This window comes from Delphinapterus leucas, chromosome 18 (assembly GCF_059928025.1).
Source record: "Delphinapterus leucas isolate spDelLeu-1000000601 "Yukka" chromosome 18, BTC_Dleu_Yukka2, whole genome shotgun sequence".
Taxonomy (NCBI): Eukaryota; Metazoa; Chordata; class Mammalia; order Artiodactyla; family Monodontidae; genus Delphinapterus; species Delphinapterus leucas.
Genome location: NC_143146.1, coordinates 35,280,936 through 35,301,232, shown reverse-complemented (window position 1 = coordinate 35,301,232; position 20,297 = coordinate 35,280,936).

The window sequence follows — 20,297 nt, the reverse complement described above, 5'->3', positions numbered from 1 at the left end:
GCGAGGCCGAGGGTTCTCTCAGTGCAGCTCAGACTAGGGCAACGCATAAGACCTCGAAGGCATGTGAGACGTGCCAGAAGTCTCTTCGTGAACGTGTGGGTGTGCTGGGGAAATTAAGCTGCCTCGGACCAGAGTGCAGTGCGTTTCCCTACACTCGGCGTATAGAGAGTGGCTCCCAAGGGCTACGGGCCTGGATGTTGCTTAGGAGACCTACGGGGGCCTGGGGGTACTCTGCGTTCAAGCCGGGAACAGGGTGCCCACGCGAGCCTGCTAGGTGTGCAGAAAACTCTCCTGCCGTAAAAGATATGCAGAGCAGAGGCTACGGCCTCATGGAAAGTGCTGCACGCCTCCGCTTCTGCAGGGCAAGTCAGGGCTTTACCTCCAGGCATGTGCTCATGCTGAGTGTCCCGTTAGTGACACAGTATTGAAAGAAGCTGACTTTCTCCTCGAGCAGCGTGACTTCAGGAACGAGGTCCGGGAAGTACGCAAAGCACAGTGCTTTCTCATGGCAGCTCACACAAGGGCGACAACCAATAATTCCTGGGCACGTCGGCCTCACCAGAAATACTTTCCTGAATCTGCTTGAGGGCTCTGGAAAAGTAGCTCTCATCAAGGAACGTGCAGTGTGTTCCCCATCACTCGGCATGCACAGAGGGCCTGCGAGGGGCAGACCAGTGGGTCTCGATGTTGCTCAGCCGGACCAATGGGGTGGCGGGTCTGGAGGTACTCAGTGAACTTGGAGGGAAATGGATGCACACCCGAGGGGCCTAGGAGTCCTCCAAAGGGTACTTCCTTTCAAATAAAGCCGAAGAGCTACTAAGAACTCATGGAGACAGCTGCATGCCTCGCTTTCTGCCCGGCTACTCAGGGCCTCACCTGGAGGCAAGTTCTCACGGAGAGTTTCTTTTGAGTTCTAGAGCGTGTCAGGCGGACCACCACTGCGGCCATGGAAGCACCTGGTTGAGATAGAGCAAACTCATTTTCTTCTCAGAAGCATTCCTACGGGGTCTCCAGGCCTGTCAACAGCAGGCAGTTTCAGGTAGCTTCAAGGCAGCATGAATGCAGCCTTCCACATGGCAAAGCAAGGATAGTTACAGCTGGCCTCCGTTTGCATGCGCACACTCAGCATACCTCCCTGTGGTTTCTAACAAGTCAAAAGAGACCCAGGTTACACTGGGTTTGCTTCCCTGAATCGCATTCTCAGAGGAGAGTGTTCTGCATCAAGTGAACTGCCTCAACCAAGGATCGCACTAGCTTCTCCTCTGGGGCCTGTGGCTATTCAACAGCCTGCAGTGCCACAGGAAGAACAGGACTGAAATTGCAGTAAGAACGCAAGGCGACTTTCTTTTGGAGGCACGGTGACTTCAGGCAGGAGGACCTAGATGGAATGCGAGGCCGAGGGTTCTCTCAGTGCAGCTCAGACTAGGGCAAGGCATAAGACCTCGAAGGCATAAGAGACGTGCCAGAAGTCTGTTCGTGAACCTGTGGGTGTGCTGGGGAAATTAAGCTGCCTCGGACCAGAGTGCAGTGCGTTTCCCTACACTCGGCGTATAGAGAGTGGCTCCCAAGGGCTACGGGCCTGGATGTTGCTTAGGAGACCTACGGGGGCCTGGGGGTACTCTGCGTTCAAGCCGGGAACAGGGTGCCCACGCGACCCTGCTAGGTGTGCAGAAAACTCTCCTGCTTTAAAAGATTTGCAGAGCAGAGTCTACGGCCTCATGGAAAGTGCTGCACGCCTCCGCTTCTGCAGGACAAGTCAGGGCTTTACCTCCAGGCATGTGCTCTTGCTGAGTGTCCCGTTAGTGACACAGCATTGAAAGATGCTGACTTTCTCCTGGAGCAGCGTGACTTCAGGAACGAGGTCCGGGAAGTATGCAAAGCACAGTGCTTTCTAATGGCACGTCAAACAAGGGCGACAACGAATAATTCCTGGGCGCGTCGGACTCACCAGAAATACTTTCCTGAATCTGCTTGTGGGCTCTGGAAAGGTAGCTCTCCTCAAGGAACGTGCATTGTGTTGCCCATCACTCGGCACGCACAGAGGGCCTCCGAGGGGCAGACCAGTGGGTCTCGATGTTGCTTAGCCGGACCAATGGGGTGGGGGGTCTGGAGGTACTCAGTGAACTTGGAGGGAAATAGATGCATACCCGAGGGGCCTAGGAGTCCTCCAAAGGGTACTTCCTTTGAAATAAAGCCGAAGAGCTACTAAGAACTCATGGAGACAGCTGCATGCCTCGCTTTCTGCCCGGCTACTCAGGGCCTCACCTGGAGGCAAGTTCTCACGGAGAGTTTCTTTTGAGTTCTAGCGCGTGTCAGGTGGACCACCCCTGCGGCCATGGAAGCACCTGGTTGAGATAGAGCAAACTCATTTTCTTCCCAGAAGCATTCCTACGGGGTCTCCAGGCCTGTCAACAGCAGGCAGTTTCAGGTAGCTTCAAGGCAGCATGAATGCAGCCTTCCACATGGCAAAGCAAGGATAGTTACAGCTTGCCTGCGTTTGCATGCGCACACTCAGCATACCTCCCTGTGGTTTCTAACAAGTCAAAAGAGACCCAGGTTACACTGGGTTTGCTTCCCTGAATCGCATTCTCGGAGTAGAGTGTTCTGCATCAAGTGAACTGCCTCAACCAAGGATCGCACTAGCTTCTCCTCTGGGGCCTGTGGCTATTCAACAGCCTGCAGTGCCACAGGAAGAACAGGACTGAAATTGCAGTAGGAACGCAAGGCGACTTTCTTTTGGAGGCCCGGTGACTTCAGGCAGGAGGACCTAGATGGAATGCGAGGCCGAGGGTTCTCTCAGTGCAGCTCAGACTAGGGCAAGGCGGAAGACCTCGAAGGCATGTGAGACGTGCCAGGAGTCTGTTCGTGAACGTGTGGGTGTGCTGGGGAAATTAAGCTGCCTCGGACCAGAGTGCTGTGCGTTTCCCTACACTCGGCGTATAGAGAGTGGCTCCCAAGGGCTACGGGCCTGGATGTTGCTTAGGAGACCTACGGGGGCCTGGGGGTACTCTGCGTTCAAGCCGGGAACAGGGTGCCCACGCGAGCCTGCTAGGTGTGCAGAAAACTCTCCTGCCGTAAAAGATATGCAGAGCAGAGGCTACGGCCTCATGGAAAGTGCTGCACGCCTCCGCTTCTGCAGGACAAGTCAGGGCTTTACCTCCAGGCATGTGCTCATGCTGAGTGTCCCGTTAGTGACACAGCATTGAAAGATGCTGACTTTCTCTTCGAGCAGCGTGACTTGAGGAACGAGGTCCGGGAAGTATGCAAAGCACAGTGCTTTCTCATGGCAGCTCACACAAGGGCGACAACGAATAATTCCTGGGCCCGTCGGACTCACCAGAAATACTTTCCTGAATCTGTTTGTGGGCTCTGGAAAGGTAGCTCTCCTCAAGGAACGTGCATTGTGTTGCCCATCACTCGGCACGCACAGAGGGCCTCCGAGGGGCAGACCAGTGGGCCTCGATGTTGCTCAGCCGGACCAATGGGGTGGGGGGTCTGGAGGTACTCAGTGAACTTGGAGGGAAATGGATGCACACCCGAGGGGCCTAGGAGTCCTCCAAAGGGTACTTCCTTTGAAATAAAGCCGAAGAGTTACTAAGCACTCATGGAGACAGCTGCATGCCTCGCTTTCTGCCCGGCTACTCAGGGCCTGACCTGGAGGCAAGTTCTCACGGAGAGTTTCTTTTGAGTTCTAGAGCGTGTCAGGCGGACCACCCCTGCGGCCATGGAAGCACCTGGTTGAGATAGAGCAAGCTCATTTTCTGCCCAGAAGCATTCCTACGGGGTCTCCAGGCCTGTCAACAGCAGGCAGTTTCAGGTAGCTTCAAGGCAGCATGAATGCAGCCTTCCAAATGGGAAAGCAAGGCTAGTTACAGCTGGCCTCCGTTTGCATGCGCACACTCAGCATACCTCCCTGTGGTTTCTAACAAGTCAAAAGAGACCCAGGTTACACTGGGTTTGCTTCCCTGAATCGAATTCTCGGAGGAGAGTGTTCTGCATCAAGTGAACTGCCTCAACCAAGGATCGCAGTAGCTTCTCCTCTTGGGGCTCTGGCTATTAAACAGCCTGCAGTGCCACAGGAAGAACAGGACTGAAATTGCAGTAAGAACGCAAGGCGACTTTCTTTTGGAGGCACGGTGACTTCAGGCAGGAGGACCTAGATGGAATGCGAGGCCGAGGGTTCTCTCAGTGCAGCTCAGACTAGGGCAAGGCGGAAGACCTCGAAGGCATGTGAGACTTGCCAGGAGTCTGTTCGTGAACGTGTGGGTGTGCTGGGGAAATTAAGCTGCCTCGGACCAGAGTGCTGTGCGTTTCCCTACACTCGGCGTATAGAGAGTGGCTCCCAAGGGCTACGGGCCTGGATGTTGCTTAGGAGACCTACGGGGGCCTGGGGGTACTCTGCGTTCAAGGTGCGAAAAGGGTGCCCACGCGAGCCTGCTAGGTGTGCAGAAAACTCTCCTGCCGTAAAAGATATGCAGAGCAGAGGCTACGGCCTCATGGAAAGTGCTGCACGCCTCCGCTTCTGCAGGACAAGTCAGGGCTTTACCTCCAGGCATGTGCTCATGCTGAGTGTCCCGTTAGTGACACAGCATTGAAAGATGCTGACTTTCTCCTGGAGCAGCGTGACTTCAGGAACGAGGTCCGGGAAGTATGCAAAGCACAGTGTTTTCTCATGGCAGCTCACACAAGGGCGACAACCAATAATTCCTGGGCACGTCGGCCCCACCAGAAATACTTTCCTGAATGTGCTTGAGGGCTCTCGAAAAGTAGCTCTCACCAAGGAACGTGCATTGTGTGGCCCATCACTCGGCACGCACAGAGGGCCTCCGAGGGGCAGACCAGTGGGTCTCGATGTTGCTCGGCCGGACCAATGGGGTGGGGTGTCTGGAGGTACTCAGTGAACTTGGAGGGAAATGGATGCACACCCGAGGGGCCTAGGAGTCCTCCAAAGGGTACTTCCTTTGAAATAAAGCCGAAGAGCTACTAAGAACTCATGGAGACAGCTGCATGCCTCGCTTACTGCCCGGCTACTCAGGGCCTGACCTGGAGGCAAGTTCTCACGGAGAGTTTCTTTTGAGTTCTAGAGCGTGTCAGGCGGACCACCCCTGCGGCCATGGAAGCACCTGGTTGAGATAGAGCAAACTCATTTTCTTCCCAGAAGCATTCCTACGGGGTCTCCAGGCCTGTCAACAGCAGGCAGTTTCAGGTAGCTTCAAGGCAGCATGAATGCAGCCTTCCATATGGCAAAGCAAGGATAGTTACAGCTGGCCTCCGTTTGCATGCGCACACTCAGCATACCTCCCTGTGGTTTCTAACAAGTGAAAAGAGACCCAGGTTACACTGGGTTTGCTTCCCTGAATCGCATTCTCAAAGGAGAGTGTTCTGCATCAAGTGAACTGCCTCAACCAAGGATCGCACTAGCTTCTCCTCTGGGGCCTGTGGCTATTCAACAGCCTGCAGTGCCACAGGAAGAACAGGACTGAAATTGCAGTAAGAACGAAAGGCGACTTTCTTTTGGAGGCACGGTGACTTCAGGCAGGAAGTCCTAGATGGAATGCGAGGCCGAGGGTTCTCTCAGTGCAGCTCAGACTAGGGCAAGGCAGAAGACCTCGAAGGCATGTGAGACGTGCCAGGAGTCTGTTCGTGAACGTGTGGGTGTGCTGGGGAAATTAAGCTGCCTCGGACCAGAGTGCAGTGCGTTTCCCTACACTCGGCGTATAGAGAGTGGCTCCCAAGGGCTACGGGCCTGGATGTTGCTTAGGAGACCTACGGGGGCCTGGGGGTACTCTGTGTTCAAGGTGGGAAAAGGGTGCCCACGCGAGCCTGCTAGGTGTGCAGAAAACTCTCCTGCCGTAAAAGATATGCAGAGCAGAGGCTACGGCCTCATGGAAAGTGCTGCACGCCTCCGCTTCTGCAGGACAAGTCAGGGCTTTACCTCCAGGCATGTGCTCTTGCTGAGTGTCCCGTCAGTGACACAGCATTGAAAGATGCTGACTTTCTCCTGGAGCAGCGTGACATCAGGTACGAGGTCCGGGAAGTATGCAAAGCACAGTGTTTTCTCATGGCAGCTCACACAAGGGCGACAACCAATAATTCCTGGGCACGTCGGACTCACCAGAAATACTTTCCTGAATCTGCTTGAGGGCTCTGGAAATGTATCTCTCATCAAGGAACGTGCAGTGTGTTCCCCATCACTCGGCACGCACAGAGGGCCTCCAAGGGGCAGACCAGTGGGTCTCGATGTTGCTCGGCTGGAGCAATGGGGTCGGGGGTCTGGCGGTACTCAGTGAACTTGGAGGGAAATGGATTCACACCCGAGGGGCCTAGGAGTCCTCCAAAGGGTACTTCCTTTGAAATAAAGCCGAAGAGCTACTAAGAACTCATGGAGACAGCTGCATGCCTCGCTTACTGCCCGGCTACTCAGGGCCTGACCTGGAGGCAAGTTCTCACGGAGAGTTTCTTTTGAGTTCTAGAGCGTGTCAGGCGGACCACCCCTGCGGCCATGGAAGCACCTGGTTGAGATAGAGCAAACTCATTTTCTTCCCAGAAGCATTCCTACGGGGTCTGCAGGCCTGTCAACAGCAGGCAGTTTCAGGTAGCTTCAAGGCAGCATGAATGCTGCCTTCCACCTGGCAAAGCAAGGATAGTCACAGCTGGCCTCCGTATGCATGCGCACACTCATCATACCTCCCTGTGGTTCCTAACAAGTCAAAAGAGACCCAGGTTACACTGGGTTTGCTTCCCTGAATCGCATTCTCAGAGGAGAGTGTTCTGCATCAAGTGAACTGCCTCAACCAAGGATCGCACTAGCTTCTCCTCTGGGGCCTGTGGCTATTCAACAGCCTGCAGTGCCACAGGAAGAACAGGACTGAAATTGCAGTAAGAACGCAAGGCGACTTTCTTTTGGAGGCACGGTGACTTCAGGCAGGAGGTCCTAGATGGAATGCGAGGCCGAGGGTTCTCTCAGTGCAGCTCAGACTAGGGCAAGGCGGAAGACCTCGAAGGCATGTGAGACGTGCCAGGAGTCTGTTCGTGAACGTGTGGGTGTGCTGGGGAAATTAAGCTGCCTCGGACCAGAGTGCAGTGCGTTTCCCTACACTCGGCGTATAGAGAGTGGCTCCCAAGGGCTACGGGCCTGGATGTTGCTTAGGAGACCTAGGGGTGCCTGGGGGTACTCTGCGTTCAAGGCGGGAAAAGGGTGCCCACGCGAGCCTCCTATCGGTGCAGAAAACTCTCCTGCTTTAAAAGATTTGCAGAGCACAGTCTACGGCCTCATGGAAAGTGCTGCACGCCTCCGCTTCTGCAGGACAAGTCAGGGCTTTACCTCCAGGCATGTGCTCTTGCTGAGTGTCCCGTTAGTGACACAGCATTGAAAGATGCTGACTTTCTCCTGGAGCAGCGTGACTTCAGGAACGAGGTCCGGGAAGTATGCAAAGCACAGTGTTTTCTCATGGCAGCTCACACAAGGGCGACAACCAATAATTCCTGGGCACGTCGGCCCCACCAGAAATACTTTCCTGAATGTGCTTGAGGGCTCTCGAAAAGTAGCTCTCATCAAGGAACGTGCATTGTGTGACCCATCACTCGGCACGCACAGAGGGCCTCCGAGGGGCAGACCAGTGGGTCTCGATGTTGCTCGGCCGGACCAATGGGGTGGGGTGTCTGGAGGTACTCAGTGAACTTGGAGGGAAATGGATGCACACCCGAGGGGCCTAGGAGTCCTCCAAAGGGTACTTCCTTTGAAATAAAGCCGAAGAGCTACTAAGAACTCATGGAGACAGCTGCATGCCTCGCTTACTGCCCGGCTACTCAGGGCCTGACCTGGAGGCAAGTTCTCACGGAGAGTTTCTTTTGAGTTCTAGAGCGTGTCAGGCGGACCACCCCTGCGGCCATGGAAGCACCTGGTTGAGATAGAGCAAACTCATTTTCTTCCCAGAAGCATTCCTACGGGGTCTCCAGGCCTGTCAACAGCAGGCAGTTTCAGGTAGCTTCAAGGCAGCATGAATGCAGCCTTCCATATGGCAAAGCAAGGATAGATACAGCTGGCCTCCGTTTGCATGCGCACACTCAGCATACCTCCCTGTGGTTTCTAACAAGTCAAAAGAGACCCAGGTTACACTGGGTTTGCTTCCGTGAATGGCATTCTCAAAGGAGAGTGTTCTGCATCAAGTGAACTGCCTCAACCAAGGATCGCACTAGCTTCTCCTCTGGGGCCTGTGGCTATTCAACAGCCAGGAAGAACAGGACTGAAATTGCAGTAAGAACGCAAGGCGACTTTCTTTTGGAGGCACGGTGACTTCAGGCAGGAGGACCTAGATGGAATGCGAGGCCGAGGGTTCTCTCAGTGCAGCTCAGACTAGGGCAAGGCGGAAGACCTCGAAGGCATGTGAGACGTGCCAGGAGTCTGTTCGTGAACGTGTGGGTGTGCTGGGGAAATTAAGCTGCCTCGGACCAGAGTGCAGTGCGTTTCCCTACACTCGGCGTATAGAGAGTGGCTCCCAAGGGCTACGGGCCTGGATGTTGCTTAGGAGACCTACGGGGGCCTGGGGGTACTCTGTGTTCAAGGTGGGAAAAGGGTGCCCACGCGAGCCTGCTAGGTGTGCAGAAAACTCTCCTGCCGTAAAAGATATGCAGAGCAGAGGCTACGGCCTCATGGAAAGTGCTGCACGCCTCCGCTTCTGCAGGACAAGTCAGGGCTTTACCTCCAGGCATGTGCTCTTGCTGAGTGTCCCGTTAGTGACACAGCATTGAAAGATGCTGACTTTCTCCTGGAGCAGCGTGACTTCAGGAACGAGGTCCGGGAAGTATGCAAAGCACAGTGTTTTCTCATGGCAGCTCACACAAGGGCGACAACCAATAATTCCTGGGCACGTCGGACTCACCAGAAATACTTTCCTGAATCTGCTTGTGGGCTCTGGAAACGTAGCTCTCATCAAGGAACGTGCAGTGTGTTCCCCATCACTCGGCACGCACAGAGGGCCTCCAAGGGGCAGACCAGTGGGTCTCGATGTTGCTCGGCTGGACCAATGGGGTGGGGGGTCTGGCGGTACTCAGTGAACTTGGAGGGAAATGGATTCACACCCGAGGGGCCTAGGAGTCCTCCAAAGGGTACTTCCTTTGAAATAAAGCCGAAGAGCTACTAAGAACTCATGGAGACAGCTGCATGCCTCGCTTACTGCCCGGCTACTCAGGGCCTGACCTGGAGGCAAGTTCTCACGGAGAGTTTCTTTTGAGTTCTAGAGCGTGTCAGGCGGACCACCCCTGCGGCCATGGAAGCACCTGGTTGAGATAGAGCAAACTCATTTTCTTCCCAGAAGCATTCCTACGGGGTCTCCAGGCCTGTCAACAGCAGGCAGTTTCAGGTAGCTTCAAGGCAGCATGAATGCAGCCTTCCACATGGCAAAGCAAGGATAGTTACAGCTGGCCTCCGTTTGCATGCGCACACTCAGCATACCTCCCTGTGGTTTCTAACAAGTCAAAAGAGACCCAGGTTACACTGGGTTTGCTTCCCTGAATGGCATTCTCAAAGGAGAGTGTTCTGCATCAAGTGAACTGCCTCAACCAAGGATCGCACTAGCTTCTCCTCTGGGGCCTGTGGCTATTCAACAGCCTGCAGTGCCACAGGAAGAACAGGACTGAAATTGCAATAAGAACGCCAAGGCGACTTTCTTTAGGAGGCACGGTGACTTCAGGCAGGAGGTCCTACATGGAATGCGAGGCCGAGGGTTCTCTCAGTGCAGCTCAGACTAGGGCAAGGCGGAAGACCTCGAAGGCATGTGAGACGTGCCAGGAGTCTGTTCGTGAACGTGTGGGTGTGCTGGGAAATTAAGCTGCCTCGGACCAGAGTGCAGTGCGTTTCCCTACACTCGGCGTATAGAGAGTGGCTCCCAAGGGCTACGGGCCTGGATGTTGCTTAGGAGACCTAGGGGTGCCTGGGGGTACTCTGCGTTCAAGGCGGGAAAAGGGTGCCCACGCGAGCCTCCTACCGGTGCAGAAAACTCTCCTGCTTTAAAAGATTTGCAGAGCAGAGGCTACGGCCTCATGGAAAGTGCTGCACGCCTCCGCTTCTGCAGCACAAGTCAGGGCTTTACCTCCAGGCATGTGCTCTTGCTGAGTGTCCCGTTAGTGACACAGCATTGAAAGATGCTGGCTTTCTCCTGGAGCAGCGTGACTTCAGGAACGAGGTCCGGGAAGTATGCAAAGCACAGTGTTTTCTCATGGCAGCTCACACAAGGGCGACAACCAATAATTCCTGGGCACGTCGGCCCCACCAGAAATACTTTCCTGAATGTGCTTGAGGGCTCTCGAAAAGTAGCTCTCATCAAGGAACGTGCATTGTGTGGCCCATCACTCGGCACGCACAGAGGGCCTCCGAGGGGCAGACCAGTGGGTCTCGATGTTGCTCGGCCGGACCAATGGGGTGGGGTGTCTGGAGGTACTCAGTGAACTTGGAGGGAAATGGATGCACACCCGAGGGGCCTAGGAGTCCTCCAAAGGGTACTTCCTTTGAAATAAAGCCGAAGAGCTACTAAGAACTCATGGAGACAGCTGCATGCCTCGCTTACTGCCCGGCTACTCAGGGCCTGACCTGGAGGCAAGTTCTCACGGAGAGTTTCTTTTGAGTTCTAGAGCGTGTCAGGCGGACCACCCCTGCGGCCATGGAAGCACCTGGTTGAGATAGAGCAAACTCATTTTCTTCCCAGAAGCATTCCTACGGGGTCTCCAGGCCTGTCAACAGCAGGCAGTTTCAGGTAGCTTCAAGGCAGCATGAATGCAGCCTTCCATATGGCAAAGCAAGGATAGTTACAGCTGGCCTCCGTTTGCATGCGCACACTCAGCATACCTCCCTGTGGTTTCTCACAAGTGAAAAGAGACCCAGGTTACACTGGGTTTGCTTCCCTGAATCGCATTCTCAAAGGAGAGTGTTCTGCATCAAGTGAACTGCCTCAACCAAGGATCGCACTAGCTTCTCCTCTGGGGCCTGTGGCTATTCAACAGCCAGGAAGAACAGGACTGAAATTGCAGTAAGAACGCAAGGCGACTTTCTTTTGGAGGCACGGTGACTTCAGGCAGGAGGACCTAGATGGAATGCGAGGCCGAGGGTTCTCTCAGTGCAGCTCAGACTAGGGCAAGGCGGAAGACCTCGAAGGCATGTGAGACGTGCCAGGAGTCTGTTCGTGAACGTGTGGGTGTGCTGGGGAAATTAAGCTGCCTCGGACCAGAGTGCAGTGCGTTTCCCTACACTCGGCGTATAGAGAGTGGCTCCCAAGGGCTACGGGCCTGGATGTTGCTTAGGAGACCTACGGGGGCCTGGGGGTACTCTGTGTTCAAGGTGGGAAAAGGGTGCCCACGCGAGCCTGCTAGGTGTGCAGAAAACTCTCCTGCCGTAAAAGATATGCAGAGCAGAGGCTACGGCCTCATGGAAAGTGCTGCACGCCTCCGCTTCTGCAGGACAAGTCAGGGCTTTACCTCCAGGCATGTGCTCTTGCTGAGTGTCCCGTTAGTGACACAGCATTGAAAGATGCTGACTTTCTCCTGGAGCAGCGTGACTTCAGGAACGAGGTCCGGGAAGTATGCAAAGCACAGTGTTTTCTCATGGCAGCTCACACAAGGGCGACAACCAATAATTCCTGGGCACGTCGGACTCACCAGAAATACTTTCCTGAATCTGCTTGAGGGCTCTGGAAACGTAGCTCTCATCAAGGAACGTGCAGTGTGTTCCCCATCACTCGGCACGCACAGAGGGCCTCCGAGGGGCAGACCAGTGGGTCTCGATGTTGCTCGGCCGGACCAATGGGGTGGGGTGTCTGGCGGTACTCAGTGAACTTGGAGGGAAATGGATGCACACCCGAGGGGCCTAGGAGTCCTCCAAAGGGTACTTCCTTTGAAATAAAGCCGAAGAGCTACTAAGAACTCATGGAGACAGCTGCATGCCTCGCTTACTGCCCGGCTACTCAGGGCCTGACCTGGTGGCAAGTTCTCACGGAGAGTTTCTTTTGAGTTCTAGAGCGTGTCAGGCGGACCACCCCTGCGGCCATGGAAGCACCTGGTTGAGATAGAGCAAACTCATTTTCTTCCCAGAAGCATTCCTACGGGGTCTCCAGGCCTGTCAACAGCAGGCAGTTTCAGGTAGCTTCAAGGCAGCATGAATGCAGCCTTCCACATGGCAAAGCAAGGATAGTTACAGCTGGCCTCCGTTTGCATGCGCACACTCAGCATACCTCCCTGTGGTTTCTAACAAGTCAAAAGAGACCCAGGTTACACTGGGTTTGCTTCCCTGAATGGCATTCTCAAAGGAGAGTGTTCTGCATCAAGTGAACTGCCTCAACCAAGGATCGCACTAGCTTCTCCTCTGGGGCCTGTGGCTATTCAACAGCCAGGAAGAACAGGACTGAAATTGCAGTAAGAACGCAAGGCGACTTTCTTTTGGAGGCACGGTGACTTCAGGCAGGAGGACCTAGATGGAATGCGAGGCCGAGGGTTCTCTCAGTGCAGCTCAGACTAGGGCAAGGCGGAAGACCTCGAAGGCATGTGAGACGTGCCAGGAGTCTGTTCGTGAACGTGTGGGTGTGCTGGGGAAATTAAGCTGCCTCGGACCAGAGTGCAGTGCGTTTCCCTACACTCGGCGTATAGAGAGTGGCTCCCAAGGGCTACGGGCCTGGATGTTGCTTAGGAGACCTACGGGGGCCTGGGGGTACTCTGTGTTCAAGGTGGGAAAAGGGTGCCCACGCGAGCCTGCTAGGTGTGCAGAAAACTCTCCTGCCGTAAAAGATATGCAGAGCAGAGGCTACGGCCTCATGGAAAGTGCTGCACGCCTCCGCTTCTGCAGGACAAGTCAGGGCTTTACCTCCAGGCATGTGCTCTTGCTGAGTGTCCCGTTAGTGACACAGCATTGAAAGATGCTGACTTTCTCCTGGAGCAGCGTGACTTCAGGAACGAGGTCCGGGAAGTATGCAAAGCACAGTGTTTTCTCATGGCAGCTCACACAAGGGCGACAACCAATAATTCCTGGGCACGTCGGACTCACCAGAAATACTTTCCTGAATCTGCTTGAGGTTTCTGGAAACGTATCTCTCATCAAGGAACGTGCATTGTGTTCCCCATCACTCGGCACGCACAGAGGGCCTCCGAGGGGCAGACCAGTGGGTCTCGATGTTGCTCGGCCGGACCAATGTGGTGGGGCGTCTGGCGGTACTCAGTGAACTTGGAGGGAAATGAATGCACACCCGAGGGGCCTAGGAGTCCTCCAAAGGGTACTTCCTTTGAAATAAAGCCGAAGAGCTACTAAGAACTCATGGAGACAGCTGCATGCCTCGCTTACTGCCCGGCTACTCAGGGCCTGACCTGGAGGCAAGTTCTCACGGAGAGTTTCTTTTGAGTTCTAGAGCGTGTCAGGCGGACCACCCCTGCGGCCATGGAAGCACCTGGTTGAGATAGAGCAAACTCATTTTCTTCCGAGAAGCATTCCTACGGGGTCTCCAGGCCTGTCAACAGCAGGCAGTTTCAGGTAGCTTCAAGGCAGCATGAATGCAGCCTTCCATATGGCAAAGCAAGGATAGATACAGCTGGCGTCCGTTTGCATGCGCACACTCAGCATACCTCCCTGTGGTTTCTAACAAGTCAAAAGAGACCCAGGTTACACTGGGTTTGCTTCCCTGAATGGCATTCTCTAAGGAGAGTGTTCTGCATCAAGTGAACTGCCTCAACCAAGGATCGCACTAGCTTTTCCTCTGGGGCCTGTGGCTATTCAACAGCCTGCAGTGCCACAGGAAGAACAGGACTGAAATTGCAGTAATAACGCAAGACGACTTTCTTTTGGAGGCACGGTGACTTCAGGCAGGAGGTCCTAGATGGAATGCGAGGCCGAGGGTTCTCTCAGTGCAGCTCAGACTAGGGCAAGGCGGAAGACCTCGAAGGCATGTGAGACGTGCCAGGGGTCTGTTCGTGAACGTGTGGGTGTGCTGGGGAAATTAAGCTGCCTCGGACCAGAGTGCTGTGCGTTTCCCTACACTCGGCCTATAGAGAGTGGCTCCCAAGGGCTACGGGCCTGGATGTTGCTTAGGAGACCTAGGGGTGCCTGGGGGTACTCTGCGTTCAAGGCGGGAAAAGGGTGCCCACGCGAGCCTCCTACCGGTGCAGAAAACTCTCCTGCTTTAAAAGATTTGCAGAGCAGAGGCTACGGCCTCATGGAAAGTGCTGCACGCCTCCGCTTCTGCAGGACAAATCAGGGCTTTACCTCCAGGCATGTGCTCTTGCTGAGTGTCCCGTTAGTGACACAGCATTGAAAGATGCTGACTTTCTCCTGGAGCAGCGTGACTTCAGGAACGAGGTCCGGGAAGTATGCAAAGCACAGTGTTTTCTCATGGCAGCTCACACAAGGGCGACAACCAATAATTCCTGGGCACGTCGGCCCCACCAGAAATACTTTCCTGAATCTGCTTGAGGGCTCTGGAAACGTAGCTCTCATCAAGGAACGTGCGTTGTGTGGCCCATCACTCGGCACGCACAGAGGGCCTCCGAGGGGCAGACCAGTGGGTCTCGATGTTGCTCGGCCGGACCAATGTGGTGGGGTGTCTGGAGGTACTCAGTGAACTTGGAGGGAAATGGATGCACACCCGAGGGGCCTAGGAGTCCTCCAAAGGGTACTTCCTTTGAAATAAAGCCGAAGAGCTACTAAGAACTCATGGAGACAGCTGCATGCCTCGCTTACTGCCCGGCTACTCAGGGCCTGACCTGGAGGCAAGTTCTCACGGAGAGTTTCTTTTGAGTTCTAGAGCGTGTCAGGCGGACCACCCCTGCGGCCATGGAAGCACCTGGTTGAGATAGAGCAAACTCATTTTCTTCCCAGAAGCATTCCTACGGGGTCTCCAGGCCTGTCAACAGCAGGCAGTTTCAGGTAGCTTCAAGGCAGCATGAATGCAGCCTTCCATATGGCAAAGCAAGGATAGTTACAGCTGGCCTCCGTTTGCATGTGCACACTCAGCATACCTCCCTGTGGTTTCTCACAAGTGAAAAGAGACCCAGGTTACACTGGGTTTGCTTCCCTGAATCGCATTCTCAAAGGAGAGTGTTCTGCATCAAGTGAACTGCCTCAACCAAGGATCGCACTAGCTTCTCCTCTGGGGCCTGTGGCTATTCAACAGCCTGCAGTGCCACAGGAAGAACAGGACTGAAATTGCAGTAAGAACGCAAGGCGACTTTCTTTTGGAGGCACGGTGACTTCAGGCAGGAGGACCTAGATGGAATGCGAGGCCGAGGGTTCTCTCAGTGCAGCTCAGACTAGGGCAAGGCGGAAGACCTCGAAGGCATGTGAGACGTGCCAGGAGTCTGTTCGTGAACGTGTGGGTGTGCTGGGGAAATTAAGCTGCCTCGGACCAGAGTGCAGTGCGTTTCCCTACACTCGGCGTATAGAGAGTGGCTCCCAAGGGCTACGGGCCTGGATGTTGCTTAGGAGACCTACGGGGGCCTGGGGGTACTCTGTGTTCAAGGTGGGAAAAGGGTGCCCACGCGAGCCTGCTAGGTGTGCAGAAAACTCTCCTGCCGTAAAAGATATGCAGAGCAGAGGCTACGGCCTCATGGAAAGTGCTGCACGCCTCCGCTTCTGCAGGACAAGTCAGGGCTTTACCTCCAGGCATGTGCTCTTGCTGAGTGTCCCGTTAGTGACACAGCATTGAAAGATGCTGACTTTCTCCTGAAGCAGCGTGACTTCAGGAACGAGGTCCGGGAAGTATGCAAAGCACAGTGTTTTCTCATGGCAGCTCACACAAGGGCGACAACCAATAATTCCTGGGCACGTCGGCCTCACCAGAAATACTTTCCTGAATCTGCTTGAGGGCTCTGGAAACGTAGCTCTCATCAAGGAACGTGCAGTGTGTTCCCCATCACTCGGCACGCACAGAGGGCCTCCGAGGGGCAGACCAGTGGGTCTCGATGTTGCTCGGCCGGACCAATGTGGTGGGGTGTCTGGCGGTACTCAGTGAACTTGGAGGGAAATGGATGCACACCCGAGGGGCCTAGGAGTCCTCCAAAGGGTACTTCCTTTGCAATAAAGCCGAAGAGCTACTAAGAACTCATGGAGACAGCTGCATGCCTCGCTTACTGCCCGGCTACTCAGGGCCTGACCTGGTGGCAAGTTCTCACGGAGAGTTTCTTTTGAGTTCTAGAGCGTGTCAGGCGGACCACCCCTGCGGCCATGGAAGCACCTGGTTGAGATAGAGCAAACTCATTTTCTTCCCAGAAGCATTCCTACGGGGTCTCCAGGCCTGTCAACAGCAGGCAGCTTCAGGTAGCTTCAAGGCAGCATGAATGCAGCCTTCCACATGGCAAAGCAAGGATAGTTACAGCTGGCCTCCGTTTGCATGCGCACACTCAGCATACCTCCCTGTGGTTTCTAACAAGTCAAAAGAGACCCAGGTTACACTGGGTTTGCTTCCCTGAATGGCATTCTCAAAGGAGAGTGTTCTGCATCAAGTGAACTGCCTCAACCAAGGATCGCACTAGCTTCTCCTCTGGGGCCTGTGGCTATTCAACAGCCTGATCAGGAAGAACAGGACTGAAATTGCAGTAAGAACGAAAGGCGACTTTCTTTTGGAGGCACGGTGACTTCAGGCAGGAAGTCCTAGATGGAATGTGAGGCCGAGGGTTCTCTCAGTGCAGCTCAGACTAGGGCAAGGCAGAAGACCTCGAAGGCATGTGAGACGTGCCAGGAGTCTGTTCGTGAACGTGTGGGTGTGCTGGGGAAATTAAGCTGCCTCGGACCAGAGTGCAGTGCGTTTCCCTACACTCGGCGTATAGAGAGTGGCTCCCAAGGGCTACGGGCCTGGATGTTGCTTAGGAGACCTACGGGGGCCTGGGGGTACTCTGTGTTCAAGGTGGGAAAAGGGTGCCCACGCGAGCCTGCTAGGTGTGCAGAAAACTCTCCTGCCGTAAAAGATATGCAGAGCAGAGGCTACGGCCTCATGGAAAGTGCTGCACGCCTCCGCTTCTGCAGGACAAGTCAGGGCTTTACCTCCAGGCATGTGCTCTTGCTGAGTGTCCCGTTAGTGACACAGCATTGAAAGATGCTGACTTTCTCCTGGAGCAGCGTGACTTCAGGAACGAGGTCCGGGAAGTATGCAAAGCACAGTGTTTTCTCATGGCAGCTCACACAAGGGCGACAACCAATAATTCCTGGGCACGTCGGCCTCACCAGAAATACTTTCCTGAATCTGCTTGAGGTTTCTGCAAACGTATCTCTCATCAAGGAACGTGCATTGTGTTCCCCATCACTCGGCACTCACAGAGGGCCTCCGAGGGGCAGACCAGTGGGTCTCGATGTTGCTCGGCCGGACCAATGGGGTGGGGTGTCTGGCGGTACTCAGTGAACTTGGAGGGAAATGGATGCACACCCGAGGGGCCTAGGAGTCCTCCAAAGGGTACTTCCTTTGAAATAAAGCCGAAGAGCTACTAAGAACTCATGGAGACAGCTGCATGCCTCGCTTACTGCCCGGCTACTCAGGGCCTGACCTGGAGGCAAGTTCTCACGGAGAGTTTCTTTTGAGTTCTAGAGCGTGTCAGGCGGACCACCCCTGCGGCCATGGAAGCACCTGGTTGAGATAGAGCAAACTCATTTTCTTCCCAGAAGCATTCCTACGGGGTCTCCAGGCCTGTCAACAGCAGGCAGTTTCAGGTAGCTTCAAGGCAGCATGAATGCAGCCTTCCATATGGCAAAGCAAGGATAGATACAGCTGGCCTCCGTTTGCATGCGCACACTCAGCATACCTCCCTGTGGTTTCTAACAAGTCAAAAGAGACCCAGGTTACACTGGGTTTGCTTCCCTGAATGGCATTCTCAAAGGAGAGTGTTCTGCATCAAGTGAACTGCCTCAACCAAGGATCGCACTAGCTTCTCCTCTGGGGCCTGTGGCTATTCAACAGCCTGCAGTGCCACAGGAAGAACAGGACTGAAATTGCAGTAAGAACGCAAGGCGACTTTCTTTTGGAGGCACGGTGACTTCAGGCAGGAGGTCCTAGATGGAATGCGAGGCCGAGGGTTCTCTCAGTGCAGCTCAGACTAGGGCAAGGCGGAAGACCTCGAAGGCATGTGAGACGTGCCAGGAGTCTGTTCGTGAACGTGTGGGTGTGCTGGGGAAATTAAGCTGCCTCGGACCAGAGTGCAGTGCGTTTCCCTACACTCGGCGTATAGAGAGTGGCTCCCAAGGGCTACGGGCCTGGATGTTGCTTAGGAGACCTACGGGGGCCTGGGGGTACTCTGCGTTTAAGGCGGGAAAAGGGTGCCCACGCGAGCCTCCTACCGGTGCAGAAAACTCTCCTGCTTTAAAAGATTTGCAGAGCAGAGGCTACGGCCTCATGGAAAGTGCTGCACGCCTCCGCTTCTGCAGGACAAGTCAGGGCTTTACCTCCAGGCATGTGCTCTTGCTGAGTGTCCCGTTAGTGACACAGCATTGAAAGATGCTGGCTTTCTCCTGGAGCAGCGTGACTTCAGGAACGAGGTCCGGGAAGTATGTAAAGCACAGTGTTTTCTCATGGCAGCTCACACAAGGGCGACAACCAATAATTCCTGGGCACGTCGGACTCACCAGAAATACTTTCCTGAATCTGTTTGTGGGCTCTGGAAAGGTAGCTCTCCTCAAGGAACGTGCATTGTGTTGCCCATCACTCGGCACGCACAGAGGGCCTCCGAGGGGCAGACCAGTGGGCCTCGATGTTGCTCAGCCGGACCAATGGGGTGGGGGGTCTGGAGGTACTCAGTGAACTTGGAGGGAAATGGATGCACACCCGAGGGGCCTAGGAGTCCTCCAAAGGGTACTTCCTTTGAAATAAAGCCGAAGAGCTACTAAGAACTCATGGAGACAGCTGCATGCCTCGCTTACTGCCCGGCTACTCAGGGCCTGACCTGGAGGCAAGTTCTCACGGAGAGTTTCTTTTGAGTTCTAGAGCGTGTCAGGCGGACCACCCCTGCGGCCATGGAAGCACCTGGTTGAGATAGAGCAAACTCATTTTCTTCCCAGAAGCATTCCTACGGGGTCTCCAGGCCTGTCAACAGCAGGCAGTTTCAGGTAGCTTCAAGGCAGCATGAATGCAGCCTTCCATATGGCAAAGCAAGGATAGTTACAGCTGGCCTCCGTTTGCATGCGCACACTCAGCATACCTCCCTGTGGTTTCTAACAAGTGAAAAGAGACCCAGGTTACACTGGGTTTGCTTCCCTGAATCGCATTCTCAAAGGAGAGTGTTCTGCATCAAGTGAACTGCCTCAACCAAGGATCGCACTAGCTTCTCCTCTGGGGCCTGTGGCTATTCAACAGCCTGCAGTGCCACAGGAAGAACAGGACTGAAATTGCAGTAAGAACGCAAGGCGACTTTCTTTTGGAGGCACGGTGACTTCAGGCAGGAGGACCTAGATGGAATGCGAGGCCGAGGGTTCTCTCAGTGCAGCTCAGACTAGGGCAAGGCGGAAGACCTCGAAGGCATGTGAGACGTGCCAGGAGTCTGTTCGTGAACGTGTGGGTGTGCTGGGGAAATTAAGCTGCCTCGGACCAGAGTGCAGTGCGTTTCCCTACACTCGGCGTATAGAGAGTGGCTCCCAAGGCTACGGGCCTGGATGTTGCTTAGGAGACCTACGGGGGCCTGGGGGTACTCTGTGTTCAAGGTGGGAAAAGGGTGCCCACGCGAGCCTGCTAGGTGTGCAGAAAACTCTCCTGCCGTAAAAGATATGCAGAGCAGAGGCTACGGCCTCATGGAAAGTGCTGCACGCCTCCGCTTCTGCAGGACAAGTCAGGGCTTTACCTCCAGGCATGTGCTCTTGCTGAGTGTCCCGTTAGTGACACAGCATTGAAAGATGCTGACTTTCTCCTGAAGCAGCGTGACTTCAGGAACGAGGTCCGGGAAGTATGCAAAGCACAGTGTTTTCTCATGGCAGCTCACACAAGGGCGACAACCAATAATTCCTGGGCACGTCGGCCTCACCAGAAATACTTTCCTGAATCTGCTTGAGGGCTCTGGAAACGTAGCTCTCATCAAGGAACGTGCAGTGTGTTCCCCATCACTCGGCACGCACAGAGGGCCTCCGAGGGGCAGACCAGTGGGTCTCGATGTTGCTCGGCCGGACCAATGTGGTGGGGTGTCTGGCGGTACTCAGTGAACTTGGAGGGAAATGGATGCACACCCGAGGGGCCTAGGAGTCCTCCAAAGGGTACTTCCTTTGAAATAAAGCCGAAGAGCTACTAAGAACTCATGGAGACAGCTGCATGCCTCGCTTACTGCCCGGCTACTCAGGGCCTGACCTGGAGGCAAGTTCT